This window comes from Rhinoderma darwinii, chromosome 2, assembly GCF_050947455.1.
Source record: "Rhinoderma darwinii isolate aRhiDar2 chromosome 2, aRhiDar2.hap1, whole genome shotgun sequence".
NCBI classification, from domain to species: Eukaryota; Metazoa; Chordata; class Amphibia; order Anura; family Rhinodermatidae; genus Rhinoderma; species Rhinoderma darwinii.
Genome location: NC_134688.1, coordinates 153,624,922 through 153,639,604, shown reverse-complemented (window position 1 = coordinate 153,639,604; position 14,683 = coordinate 153,624,922).

Genomic DNA, 14,683 nt, shown 5'->3' with positions numbered 1-14,683 from the left:
ACTTTGTGCTAAATTACAATCTCAGCTCTGCTACACAGTACAGATAATGTAGTAGATGTTACCTGCAGTCCTATGTAACACCACAGATAACACAGTGATATCTCTCTGAGTACAGATAATGTGGTAGTGTTACCTGCAGTCCTATGTAACACCACAGATAACACAGTGATAACGCTCTGAGTACAGATAATGTAGTGGTTGTTATCTTCAGTCCTATGTAACACCACAGATAACACAGTGATAACTCTGATTACAGATAATGTAGTAGCTGTTGCCTGCAGTCCTATGTAAAACCACAGATAACACAGTGTGCTAAATTACAATCTCAGCTCTGCTACAATGTGTTATCTGTGGTGTTACATAGGACTGCAGGCAACAACTACTACATTATCTGTACTCAGAAAATTATCACTGTGTATTCTGTGGTGTTACATAGGACTGCAGGTAACACTACTATCTGTATTTAGAGATGTATCACTGTGTTATCTGTGGTGTTACATAGGACTGCAGGTAATACTACTACATTATCTGTACTCAGAGAGATATCACTGTGTTATCTGTGGTGTTACATAGGACTGCAGATAACAACCACTACATTATCTGTACTCAGAGCGTAATCACTGTGTTATCTGTGATGTTACATAGGACTGCATGTAACACTACTACATTATCTGTACTCAGAGCGTTATCACTGTGTTATCTGTGGTGTTACATAGGACTGCAGGTAACACTACTACATTATCTGTACTCAGAGAGATATCACTGTGTTATCTGTGTTGTTACATAGGACTGCAGGCAACATCTACTAAATTATCTGTACTCAGAGAGTTATCACTGTGTTATCGGTGGTGTTACATAGGACTGCAGGTAACACTACTATCTGTATTTAGAGAGTTATCACTGTTATCTGTGTTGTTACATAGGACTGCAGGTAACATCTACTACATTTTCTGTGCTGTGTACATATGCCTGTGCCTGTGTGCGTATATAAGGGTCTGTTTGTGAATGTGTCTTTGTGCTTGTATATATGTGCCTTTTATGTATTTGTATATGTTCCTGTCTGTGTATTTATCTGCCGGTGTGCGTATATGTGTCTGTACGTTTATATATTTACCTGTATGTATGTATTCCAGATGTGTGTATGTATATTTGCCTGTATGTCTAATTATCTATCTTTATGTATATACAGTATATATGTTCCAGCATGTCCATATATGTGGTTAATTTTTGGTTTGTGTAGGGGGCGGCAATAGAGAGTCCCGCACAGGGCGCCATCCAAGCTAAGGCCGGCCCTGGCTGTCACCGACCCTAGTCAGAAGGAACTCCGCCGCTACCTGCGCCAAATGACCTCCTCGGCTCCTCCGGTAAGTCACACCAGGCAGAGCGGAGAGTGGTAGCGGTAGGCTACTGCTCACCGATCTGTTCACAGTGTGGCGCTATTTAAAAGGGGTGGGAGTGTGGCGCTATTTAAAAGGGGTGGGAGTGTTGCACTATTTAAAAGAGGTGGGAGTGTGGCGCTATTTAAAAGGGGGGGTGTGGCGCTATTTACAAAGGGGCAGCGGGCTGTGTGTGGCACTATCTACAAGGGGGGCTGTGTGTGGCACTATCTACAGGGGGCTGTGTGTGCGCTATCTACAAGGGGGGCTGTGTGGCACTATCTACAAGAGAGGGGCTGTGTGGCGCTATCTACAGTGGGCTGTGTGTGGCCTCTTTAATTTATTTTCTTTTAATTTATTTTTATGCTAATTACATTATAGAACTACATCGCTTGTAAAATGTAGAAATGCTTTTATACTCAAGTTACATTAAAGAAAATTGTGAACAAAAAATTACATCTCATTGATTGGTAGGGAAAGAAAACATGGCGAGGGGGAAGGAGATGTCGGGAAATAAGTTGGGGGGGGCGCCAATCTGAATCTTTGCCCCGGGTGCAGGAGAACCTAGCTACGCCTCTGAGCTATGGAGGGCATTATAATGTATAGGACAGCTATGGGGGCATTATACTGTATAGGACAGCTATGGAGGGCATCATACTGTATAGGACAGCTATGTGGGCAATTATACTGTATAGGACAGCTATGGAGGGCATTATACTGTATAGGACAGCTAAGGGCAACATAATACTGTGTAGAGGCAGATATGGGGGAATGATAGATAGATAGATAGATAGATAGATAGATAGATAGATAGATAGATAGATAGATAGATAGATAGATAGATAGATAGATAGACAGACAGACAGACAGACAGACAGACAGACAGACAGACAGACAGACAGACAGACAGACAGATAGACAGACAGATAGACAGACAGATAGATAGATAGATAGATAGATAGATAGATAGATAGATAGATAGATAGATAGATAGATAGATAGATAGATAGATACTTTATTTATCCCCAAAGGGAAATTGGTTTACAGTTGTAACTCCCATTTACAGTACATATTATACAAAACCAATACAACATACATTGACAACATATATATTAATTTTTTTAATTAAAAAGCATCATGACACACTACAAAAACATATTATAAAGTTCAATAGCTTTTGGCATAAAAGATCTTTTAAATCGTTCTTTCCTACATCTAAATTGTAGCAATGAATCACTAAAACAGCATTGTTTATCGATTAAAATTCTATGCAACGGATGCAATTCCTCTAATTTAATTGCACTAATCTTCCTTAATAACCTTTTATCTAATACCTCCTCAAATAAAGGCACCTCACTAACCATGATCGCTTTTCCCTTTTTGATCACCTTATTCAATTTATTATTTTCAGCTTCTCTAATGTTACCTCCCCAACAGACAGCACCATAAAATATAATGCTAGCGACCACAGAGTTATAAAACATTAACATCATGTTATCATACACATTAAATGAGCGCAAATTATGTAAAAAAATACAACCTGCTCATTGCCTTTTCGTACACCTTTTCTGTATTCTCGATCCAATCCAAATTCTGGTCCAAATATATACCCAAATATTTGTATGATCTGACTCTCTCCACTTCCTGATTTAGAATAGACACCGGCACCACTATCTCTTTTTTCCTGCGTAAATCATTTCTTTTGTTTACCCAATATTTAATTCCAACCCATTATCCACACTCCATTTAACAAATTCAGATATCACATCCCTATATTCATTATCACATCCTCCCTTTACTGCCCCCGTAATTACAGAGAATTTCTGCAGATGACAACTTCCAGTATTGTACCTAAAATCTGCCGTATATAGCGCAAATAAAAACGGCGATAAAACAGTCCCCTTTGGTGCTCCAATATCACTTATTTCTATCCTCGATGTACATTCCCCACTCCGCACACACTGGGGGCGTCCCCTTAAATAGTCAAATATCCAATTAGACACTCTAGGTTTAATTTGCATTCCTTCCAATTTATTTTTCATTAGATCCGGCCTTATCAAATTAAAAGCACTAGAAAAATAAAAAAACATGACTCTCACAATCACCCCCTGCGCCTCCAAAAAAGAGTACGCCCTATGTAAAAAATATAAAACTGCGTCCTCCACCCCAATTCTACGTTTATAGGCAAACTGTAAAGGATCCTCGTATTCTACCACAGCTGATTTAAGTTACCCCAACATCAGCCTTTCAAACACCTTCATCATATGGGAAGTTAATACCACCAGTCGATAATCACCCACCCTCAACGGTTTCGCTATTTTAGGAATTGGGACTATACAAGATGTTTTCCATACCTTCGGCACTTTTTCTATCATCAAACTCCAAATATATAAATCCGCTGTAATTTCACACAATGCATCAGCACAAGTTTTTAGTACCCTAGTACTAACCCTATCCGGGCCTGACGCCTTCCTTACACTTAGTTTTTTTAACTGTTCTCTCACATCGTCCGCTGAAACAAAGAATACCCCTTTACCACATCCGTCTCTATTAATTGCATCATCTTTTCCCATCACATTAGATTTAATCATAGAATCCACTATACCACCCCCAACATTTGAAAATCTGTTAAAATAAACATTCAGTTCATTTAATTTTTCCTCATCCATATAGACTATCCTTTGTTTGTTCTCTATCCCTGTTATCGCCTTCATTCCTGACCATTCCTCCCTCACATTATTTTTAGCCAGTTTATACTCCTCCTTACCTTCTTTTATTTTATACTCACTATTCTGAACGCTTCATCATCCCGATCTCTATAGGCTTTTTTCTTTCTGTTTAATAACTCCTTGAGATCCTTTCCTACCCATGGTTTGTTGTTTCCAAAACACTTCACTTGCACCTGCGGTACGATCAAATCAGTGCAAAAATTAATATAATCTTTTATATGTTCTGTAACCTCATTAATATCACATCCATCTGCCCCAACGCCAAAAACGCCCCAATCTGTTACTTCAAAACAGGCATTTAACCTCTCCTCTCTTTCCTTAGTCCATTTTCTTACATGTTTAATTTCAACCGGGTTTTCTTTTACAATTGGGCAATATACAGGCAGACCTAATACCAAGTTATGGTCCGAACGACCCAACGGAGGTAGTATATCGGTACGATATGCATTCCTCGCGTTGACATACAACAAGTCCAGCGTTCTATCACCTCTTGTTGCACCTTCCACATACTGCATAAAATTTGGTAAGACTCCACTCAATGACACATGATTAAAATTCCCTGTTAATACAAAAAAAACAGTCAGGATATTCAGTCATGATACCTGATATTACAGATGATAAAACATCACATGCTACTTTAGCATCCCCAGACGGCGGAATATACACCACACCCACCATCACAACATTAAATTCCCTCGGCAAGTAATATGGTCTTATTCCCACCACAAGCAATTCGATATCGATATTACAATATGTCTTTTTCACAGTGATATGCCCTGGATGACACCATTTGCTATTAATGTACAGTACCACTCCTCCCCCTCTTTTCTTCCCTGTACTCTCAAAGTCTCTATCCGCTCTTACTAATTCGAACCCTGGAACTTCAATACTCGCATCGGTTATATCACTATGGAGCCACGTCTCGGTAAAAGCCAAAATACTACACTCCCTCACATCACGAACAAACAACGCCATTGCAACCAGCTCGTCCATTTTATTTCCAAGAGACCTCACATTCCCCATTAGAACATGGAACATGGAACATGGAACCACCGGTTTATACCTCCTTCTTTTTTGCCCGTACCTTATGGCCCGCCCTGCACCCCCTAAACGGCCTCCACACATCCCTAGGAATCCTCTCTAGTTTAGTAATACCTTTCGGCATATCCTTACGAATCTGTATTAACTCTCTCCTTGAATATTTAATCACAACAATGGTACCCCTGTTAAAAACAATTCAATTCCTGTTTAGAATCCGCAAACAGTTCTTCCTTTATTCCTCCAGAATACCGGGGCTCCTTTGAACTTCCAAAGTCCTGAGCGTCAGCTATCTCCATGGAATAACCAGATGATTTAAGGCACGATGACAAATCAGATTCCCCTAACTGCATCTTCAATAACGATAATATTTGAAGAAAAAATGGAAAACAGCATTTGTCAAAAAAGTCCTCCTAATCCCTCCATCCTTGTTCGCACTGGTTGCCTCATCAATCCGGCATGGGCCCCTCTGTCCGTGCTGGCAATGAATGTCAAGTAATGGTGGACAGACACCTCTCCAGCAGGCCTCCAGTAGTTTACCAGCAGGTTCTCACCTCTCCAGCAGGAATTCAAAGTCACTGCTGGTCTGTGCTCTTTCACAGCCGGACCAGCACTTCCTCCAACTTCACTCCCCCAACTTCCTTCCAAACACCCAGCAGTCTTTCACTGCACGCCCCCTGCGGTTTAGGTCAATGCACCATGCGGTCCTGCTCTCTCACAGCTGGTCCAACACCGCGCCTCCTTCTCTCCAGACACCCCACAGAATCTCTCAGCTGTTCACCTGCACTTTTCGGTCTGTGTACCATGCGGTCAGGCTCTCTCACAGCCAAACCAACACCACCTGGAGCACACGTACCTGGACGTCTGGCTCTCTCACAGCCAGAACACAAGCTTCCTCCTACCCCTTTGCTGGAGCGCTGGTTCACCGAGACGTCCCCCTAGAACTCGTTACGACTCCTCTCCTTTCATCATCCAGTGCCAAGTCACTCGCCGCCGGCTCATTCACGGCTACAAAGCCGCACCGCTGTGAGTCGTGGCGCTCAGCTGCCGACTCAAACACCCACTCCAAGCTCCCGGGGGCTGCCACCCTCGATGGACCGCCTCTCCTCCTGGATCCTCTGACCCGCTCGTCCTCTACACCGAAAACGAGACGCTTACAGCAGGTACAAAGACAGACACACACTGACATGTTCTGAAACGGGAGCTGCCCCTGCTTGCTGCCAATCACGCGGCGCACCTGTATAGGACAGCTATGGAGGGCATTATACTGTATAGGACAGCTATGGGGGCATTATACCGTATAGGACAGCTATGGAGGGCATTATACTGTGTAGAGGCAGCTATGGAGGGCATTATACTGTGTAGAGGCAGCTATGGAGGGAATTATACTATGTAGCAGCTATGGGGGCATTATACTGTGTAGGACAGCTATGTAGGGCATTATACTGTGTATCAGCTATAGGGGCATTATACTGTGTAAGACAGCTAAGGGGAACATTATACTGTGTAGAGGCAGCTATGGAGGGCATTATACTGTGTAGAGGCAGCTATGGGGACATTATACTGTATAGTGGCAGCTATGGAGGGCATTATACTGTGTGGCAGCTATGGTGGCATTATACTGTGTAGAGACAGCTATGGAGGGCATTATACTATGTAGAGGCAGCTATGGAGGGCATTATAATCTATAGGACAGCTATGGAGGGAATTATACTCTATAGGACAGCTATGGAGGGCATTATACTGTGTAGAGGCAGCTATGGGGGCATTATACTATATAAAGGCAGCTATGGAGGGAATTATACTGTGTAGCAGCTATGGGGGCATTATACTGTGTAGAGGCAGCTATGGAGGGCATTATACTGTGTAGCAGCTATGGGGTCATTATACTGTGTAGGAAAGCTAAGGGGAACATTATACTGTGTAGAGGCAGCTATGGGGCCATTATACTGTATAGGACAGCTAAGGGGAACATTATACTGTGTAGAAGCAGCTATGGGGGGCATTATACTGTGTAGAGGCAGCTATGGAGGGCATTATACTGTGTAGAGGCAGCTATGGAGGGCATTATACTGTGTAGCAGCAATGGGGGCATTATACTGTGTAGCAGCTAAGGGGGCATTATACTGTGTAGCAGCTATGGGGGCATTATACTGTGTAGCAGCTATGGGGGCATTATACTGTGTAGCAGCTATGGGGGCATTATACTGTGTAGAACAGCTATGGAGGGCATTATACTGTGTAGCAGCTAAGGGGAACATTATACGGTGTAGAGGCAGCTATGGAGGGCATTATACTGTATAGGACAGCTATGTGGGCATTATACTGTGTAGCAGCTATGGAGGGCATTATACTGTGTAGCAGCTATGGGGGCATTATACTGTATAGGACAGCTAAGGGGAACATTATACTGTGTAGAGGCAGCTATGGAGGGCATTATACTGTATAGGACAGCTAAGGGGAACATTATACTGTGTAGAGGCAGCTATGAAGGGCATTATACTGTATAGGACAGCTAAGGGGAACATTATACTGTGTAGAGGTTGCTATGGAGGGCATTATACTGAGTAGAGGCAGCTATGGAGGGCATTATACTGTATAGGACAGCTAAGGGGAACATTATACTGTGTAGAGGCAGCTATGAAGGGCATTATACTGTATAGGACAGCTAAGGGGAACATTATACTGTGTAGCAGCTATGGAGGCATTATACTGTGTAGAGACAGCTATTGGGGCATTATACTGTATAGGGCAGCTATGGGGGACATTATACTGTGTAGAGGCAGCTATGGAGGGCATTATACTGTATAGGACAGCTAAGGGGAACATTATACTGTGTAGAGGTAGCTATGGAAGGCATTATACTGAGTAGAGTCAGCTATGGGGCCATTATACTGTGTAGCAGCTAAGGGGAACATTATACTGTGTAGAGGCAGCTATGGAGGGCATTATACTGTGTAGAGGCAGCTATGGAGGGCATTATACTGTGTAGCAGCTATGTAGGGAATTATGCTGTGTAGCAGCTATGGAGGGCATTATACTGTGTTGCAGCTCTGGGGGGCATTATACTGTATAGGACAGCTAAGGGGAACATTATACTGTGTAGAGGCAGCTATGGAGGGCATTATACTGTGTAGCAGCTATGGGGGCATTATACTGTATGGGGCAGCTATGGGTGGCAATATACTGTGGGGGAAGCTATGGGGGACATTATACTGTATGGGGCAGCTATGGGTGGCAATATACTGTGGGGGCAGCTATGGGGACATTATACTGAGCAATTACAAGAGCTGCAGGTTCAAGGGGAGAGGAGCTGTGTAGCACTTTATACAAGGGGGGATTGCCGTATAGCACCATATAGAAGCGGGAGCGCTGTGTATCGCTAGATCTAAGGGGGATTGCTGTTTAGCACTATATACAAGAGGGGGAGGGCTATGTGACGCTATTTACAGAGGGGGAGGACTGTGTAGCACTAATTACAGGGGTCAGTGTGTAGCGCTATCTACAGGGGGTTGTGTGTGGTGCTATCTACAGTGGCTGTGTGTATGTGGTGCTTTAGTCTACAGTGTTTGAAACAATTATATTCAGGGGCGCAGTCTATGGTGCTATAATATTTAGGGGCCCAGCGTTTGGTACTATTTTATTCAGTGGCGCAGTGTTTGATGCTATTATATTTAGGGGCACAGTGTGTGGCACCATGATAATTTTATCTTTGTTTATCGGTCTGGAAATGTTGGAAAAGTGAGGAGCCAAAGACATCTGAGTGGCAAATTCTGCAGAAATGGGTCATGGCCGGGAAAAGTCGTTATGAAGTCTGGACCGGATGGAGTAGAAAAGAGGAAAAAAAAAAACGTTGTCACCTGTGAGTCACTAGATTTATAGACAATCTGTCACCTCTCCTGAAATGTTTATTATAGGAAATCCTTGTATTTCACAAAAAGTCTTTGTGCAGTCCAGGACTGATAGACAAATAAGTGTTACTATTCCCCTTGTCAGGAGAATGTGTCCCTACATGGTGTGATACTGTCAGCGATGGTTGGAGACTGTCAGTATGTGGGGACACTGCCTTTTGACAAGGGGAGTAGTAACACCCATTTGTTAATGTCTGGACAAAAAGGAAGTGTTAACAATAGTTACAGGGCGGCGGTGGAGAAGGGGGGCCCAACTTTGGGTAACAGCCCAGGGCCTATGGTCTACTTAATCCACCACTGGATAAAGCACATAAGTCTCCGTTCTCGTTGATATAAACGTTAACAACTGTTGAGAGATGGTATGACCAGTTCCCATAATAATTATTAAGGCCATCATGTTAATAGTTGCATATAACAATTCCAAGGGATGTGTCTTAATCCCTATTGAATAAGATCACTTCGCATACCCTAGAAAAGGGGAACGTAGGAATATAACATGTAAATAACACATATAAAACACAACTTAGGCCCTATTGTGTATGTGGAAAGGGAGAAAGAAAAATTTACAACCCTCTCCACATGCACATAACTTTTCATATATGTATTTCCATATTTCTACTGCCCTGCTGATGTAAAATACTTTAAGCAAAAAGAAAAGACACTATATACATTTAGCAATATGACTAAGTAGTTAAAAAAGAGCAACCTGCAGTGAAATATAAAGTCAGATGGTATGTTGATGGATGACGACTCACATATGGGCAGCCAATACGGAGTACACTGCAACTGCTCCTTTAACCATAGGCAAAAGAAAGATCTGTGCCTACAATTTGATCACATTTGTCATTACTTTTTCTGGGGGCAGCTATTTGACTTCTTTCTGGCTGTTACTATATTTGTTCATTCATATTCATGCTTGTGGACATGGTTTTTCATATACTCGACCTGTATTACATCATTTTACTGTTGCTCCTGACAGCTTGTTTGTAATTGCTAGCTGGAATTTGTTCCAACATGAGTTTTATTAGATATTTTATTTGCGCACACACCTTTTTGCATTAGGTCTCATTGCAATATTTCCATCTTTTGCATTTACTGTATTTACCAGTAAACTATATGTCATTTTTTACATATCTTTTGATTCCAATACATACTCCTGGCACAAGCTGACACCATAATTTGCATTGTACAACTCAGTTTTAATCGTTTTTGTATACATGTCTTCAATAAATTATAGATAAAGAATGATGGATTGCACTTCTGGCTGAAAATGTTCAGGTGCTATGTGGGTTCGGGTTTGGATATCCCATAATATGTATAAGAAAAAACAACCCAAGCACTCAAATATAGAAATATACAGTATATAGTATTTAGAATTTTTTCATTTTTTGAATTCCTTTTTTAGGATTCTTCAAAGAGTTTTAAATTTTCATTTATAAACAGGCAATTTTTCACAGGCGATTTTTTTCTGACGTTTTAGCCTATCCAATAAAGTATAAACTTTTTTTTTATTATATTAGGATTATTGTGTAATTATTGATCCTCTCCATTTGTAGGTTTTCTCTCTATGTCCTTTTGGGTCAATGCACTAAGTTACGCTTGGTATACCTTTCTTAAATGCCCTAGAAATCATGGAAATATGTGAATTATTTCTCACTTACAATCGACTTTGGTTGGTTACACATCTCTGTGGCATTTTTCTCTTCCTGAATTTACAGATAGGCTTTGCCACATCTTGCACTGTTAAATATAAATTTAGAGTATCCAAAACGTTCTATAATTATTAAATTTTTTAAAATACATATAAAATAATAATAATATATATACTCACGTGCGTAACAAGCTGTACAGTAAAAATATAACGTCATGGGAAAAATATGATAACATCATTTATGATAATTTGTGTACGGCGTAAAAAAAAGAATACAAATTTTGCGGAATTGCATTAGTGAGTATTCAAAAGTCACTAGTGCTAATGCCCTGTACTTAGAAGGGAACCTGTCACCAGCATTTCACCTATTGAACTTTACTTATCCCTCACTGGCCGCTGCTATCAAAAGTTCATTGCCGTTATCCCCTCTCCTAAATTCCTCCTCCGACTGTAAATAACGGTCTGCAAACGTTTCGCGCCTTTTATAGTAATAATCCAGTGTCCCTTTGTGCGCACACACAAGAAGAGGACATCAATGCACAAGTGCGGGATTTTGTATGCTGGGGGAAGGCGAGGAGCTGTCAATCAAAAGTAAGGAGGCAGGGTAAACTCGGAAAGACTTGAGGAATGAAGATATGACTTTTCAAATGAAGATTTGACTCTTTTCAAATTAAGATATGACTATTTTATGCTCACTAGCATACGGTGTGGGAACACTAAAAAACCAAATACTAAAGCTACAGAACCGACTAAGAAGACAATTGTAGGTTATATAGAAATAATTTTTCACCCACCACCAACAGGTATTGCTGGTTTAACCCCTTTCCGTCATTTGACGTATCCATACGCCAAAGTCGGGTAGGGGAAGTATGGAGCTGGCTAACGGAGTGAACCCGCTCCATGCGATGCGGGTGTTGGCTGTTTGTTACAGCCGACACTTCAGAGTAACGAGCGGCATCGTGCTCGAGCGCGTTCCCGCTCATTTAACTCGTTAAATGCTGCAGTCAATAACGACCGCAGCATTTAAATCGTTAGAAAGAGGGGGGCGACCCCCTCTAACAGCTCATCCCGCCAATGGTTGCAATGTCTGCCTGGGGGCCTAGTGAAAGCCCCAGGTCCGCCATCTTTGTACACCTATTAAGCCCAGAATCACGATATACTGCAATACATTAGTAATGCAGTATATTGTGCAAGCGATCTAACGATTGCTGGTTGAAGTCCCCTAGGGGACTAAAAAAAAAAGTTTTTTTTTTGTTTTAAAAAAAAATAAAATATTAAAAGTAAAAAAAAAAAAACCTTTTCCCATTTTCCCCCCAGAGCATAGTAAAAAGATAAATAAATAAACATAATTGGTATCGCTGCGTCTGTAAAAGTCTGAACTTTTACAATATATTATTATTTAACCCACACGGTGAACGCCGTAAAAAAAAATTAAATACATATTTTTATTACCATATATTTTAGGCACCATTTTAGGTTTGAAGGGCTCTTGCGGTGCCAAAACAGTCCCCCAAAAGTGACCCCATTTGGGAAACTACACAACTCAAGGAAATTATCTAGGGGTATAGTGAGCATTTTGACCCTACAGGTTTTTTGCAGAAATTATTGGAATTAGGCCGTGAAAATTAAAATCACATTTTTTTTCTAAGAAAATGTAGGTTTAGCGATTTTTTTTTTCTCATTTCCACAATGACTAAAGGAGAAAAAGCACCATAAAATTTGTAAATCAATTTCTCCTGAGTAAAAAAATACCCCCCATGTGATAATAAATGGCTGTTTGGAAACACGGCAGGGCTTAGAAGGGATGGAGCGCCATTTGGCTTTTAGAGTTCACATTTAGCAGGAATGGTTTGCGGAGGCCATGTCACATTTACAAAGCCTATAAGGGGACAAAACAGTGGAAACCCCCACACAAGTGACCCCATTTTGGAAAATACACCCATTGAGGAAATTATCTAGGGGTATAGTGAGCGTTTTGACTTCACAGTGTTTTTGCAGAAATTATTGGAAGTAGGCCCTGAAAATAAAAATCTACATTTTGTCAAAGAAAATGTAGGTTTAGCTAATTTTTTCTCATTTCTACAACGACTGAAGGAGAAAAAGAACTGCAAAATTTGTAAAGCAATTTCTCCTGAGTAAAACAATACCCCACATGTGGTAATAAACGGCTGTTTGGACACACGGCAGGTCTTAGAAGGGAAAGAGCGCTATTTGGCTTTTGGAAATCAGATTTAGCAGGAATGGTTCGCGGAAGCCATGTAGCATTTGCAAAGCCCCTGAGGGGACAAAACAATGAAAACGCCCAAAAAGTGACTCCCTTTAGGAAACTACACCCCTTGCGGAATTCATCAAGCATTTTGACCACACAGATGTTTCATAGAATTTATTAGAATTGGGCAGTGAAAATAAAAACAATCCTTTTTCTTCAATAAGACGTAGCTTTAGCGCAATATGTTTCATTTTCTCAAAAAATCAAGGAAAAAAAGAACCCAACATTTGTAAAGCAATTTCTCCCGAGTACGGCAATACCCCATATGTGGTCATAAACTGCTGTTTGGGGACACGGCAGGGCTCAGAAGGGAAGGAGCGCCACTTGGAGTGCAGATTTTACTGGATTGGTTTCAGGGCGCCTGTAGGACCAAAACAGTGGAAACCCCCCAGAAGTAACCCCATTTTGGAAACAAAACCCCTCAATGCATTTACCTAGGGGTGTAGAAAGCATGTTAACCCTGCAGGTGTTTTGTAGAAATTAGTGTGCACTCGATGTTGCAGAGTGAAAATGGGATTTTTTTCTCCATAGATATGCCAATATGTGGTGCTCAGCTTGTTCCACCATAACAAGACAACTCTCTAATTCTTATGCAGTGTTTCCCGGTTTTAGAAACACCCTACATGTGGCCCTAATCTTTTGCCTGGACATTCGACCAGGCAGAGGAGTGAAAGCGTACCATGTAAAATTGAGGCCTAATTTGGCGATTTACAAAGTATTGGTTCACAATTGCAGAGGCTCACATGTGAAATAATAAAAAGAAACCCCTGAGAAGTAACCCCATTTGGAAACTGCACCTTTCAAGGCATTTATTAAGGGGGTACTGAGCATTGTCACCCCACAGGTCTTTTCCATAAATGAATGCGCTGCGGATGGTGCAAATTAAAAATTTCAATTTTTCCCTAGATATGCCATTTCAGTGGCAAATATGTCGTGCCTAGCTTATGCCACTGGAGACACACACCCCAAAAATTGTTAAAAGGGTTCTCCCGGGTATGACGATGCCATATGTGTGGAAGGAAACTGCTGTTTGGGCACACTGTAGAGTTCTGAGTGGAGGGAGCGCCATTTGGATTTTGGAGAGCGGATTTTGCTTGGTAGTAGATTTGTTTGAGTATTGCTGGTGTTTCCATTTATAATGTGGGGGTACATGTAAGCTGGGCAGAGTACATCAGGGGCATAGTCAGGTGGTATAATAAAGGGGTAAAAATACAATAAAATGATCCATAGATGTGTGTTACGCTGTGAAGCAATCCTTTCTGTACAGGCTAGTGTCGCACTGATATATGGTGTCCTTCCTTATCCCCCTTTTGATCCACACTCCGCACCTTTGCAGTTTGGGGAATTTTGCTAGGAAAGTGTTACATACATAGTTACATAGTTACATAGTTAGTACGGATGAAAAAAGACACGTGTCCATCAAGTTCAACCAAGGGACGGGAAAAGGGAAGGAAAAATTTCTACACATAGGAGCTAATATTTTTTTGTTCTAGGAAATTATCTAACCCTTTTTTAAAGCCATCTACTGTCCCTGCTGTGACCAGCTCCTGTGGTAGGCTATTCCATAGATTCACAGTTCTCACGGTAAAGAAGCCTTGTCGCCTCTGCAGCTTGAACCTTTTTTTCTCCAGTCGGAGGGAGTGCCCCCTTGTTTTTTGAGGGGGTTTTACAAGGAACAGGATTTCACCATATTTTTTGTATGTGCCATT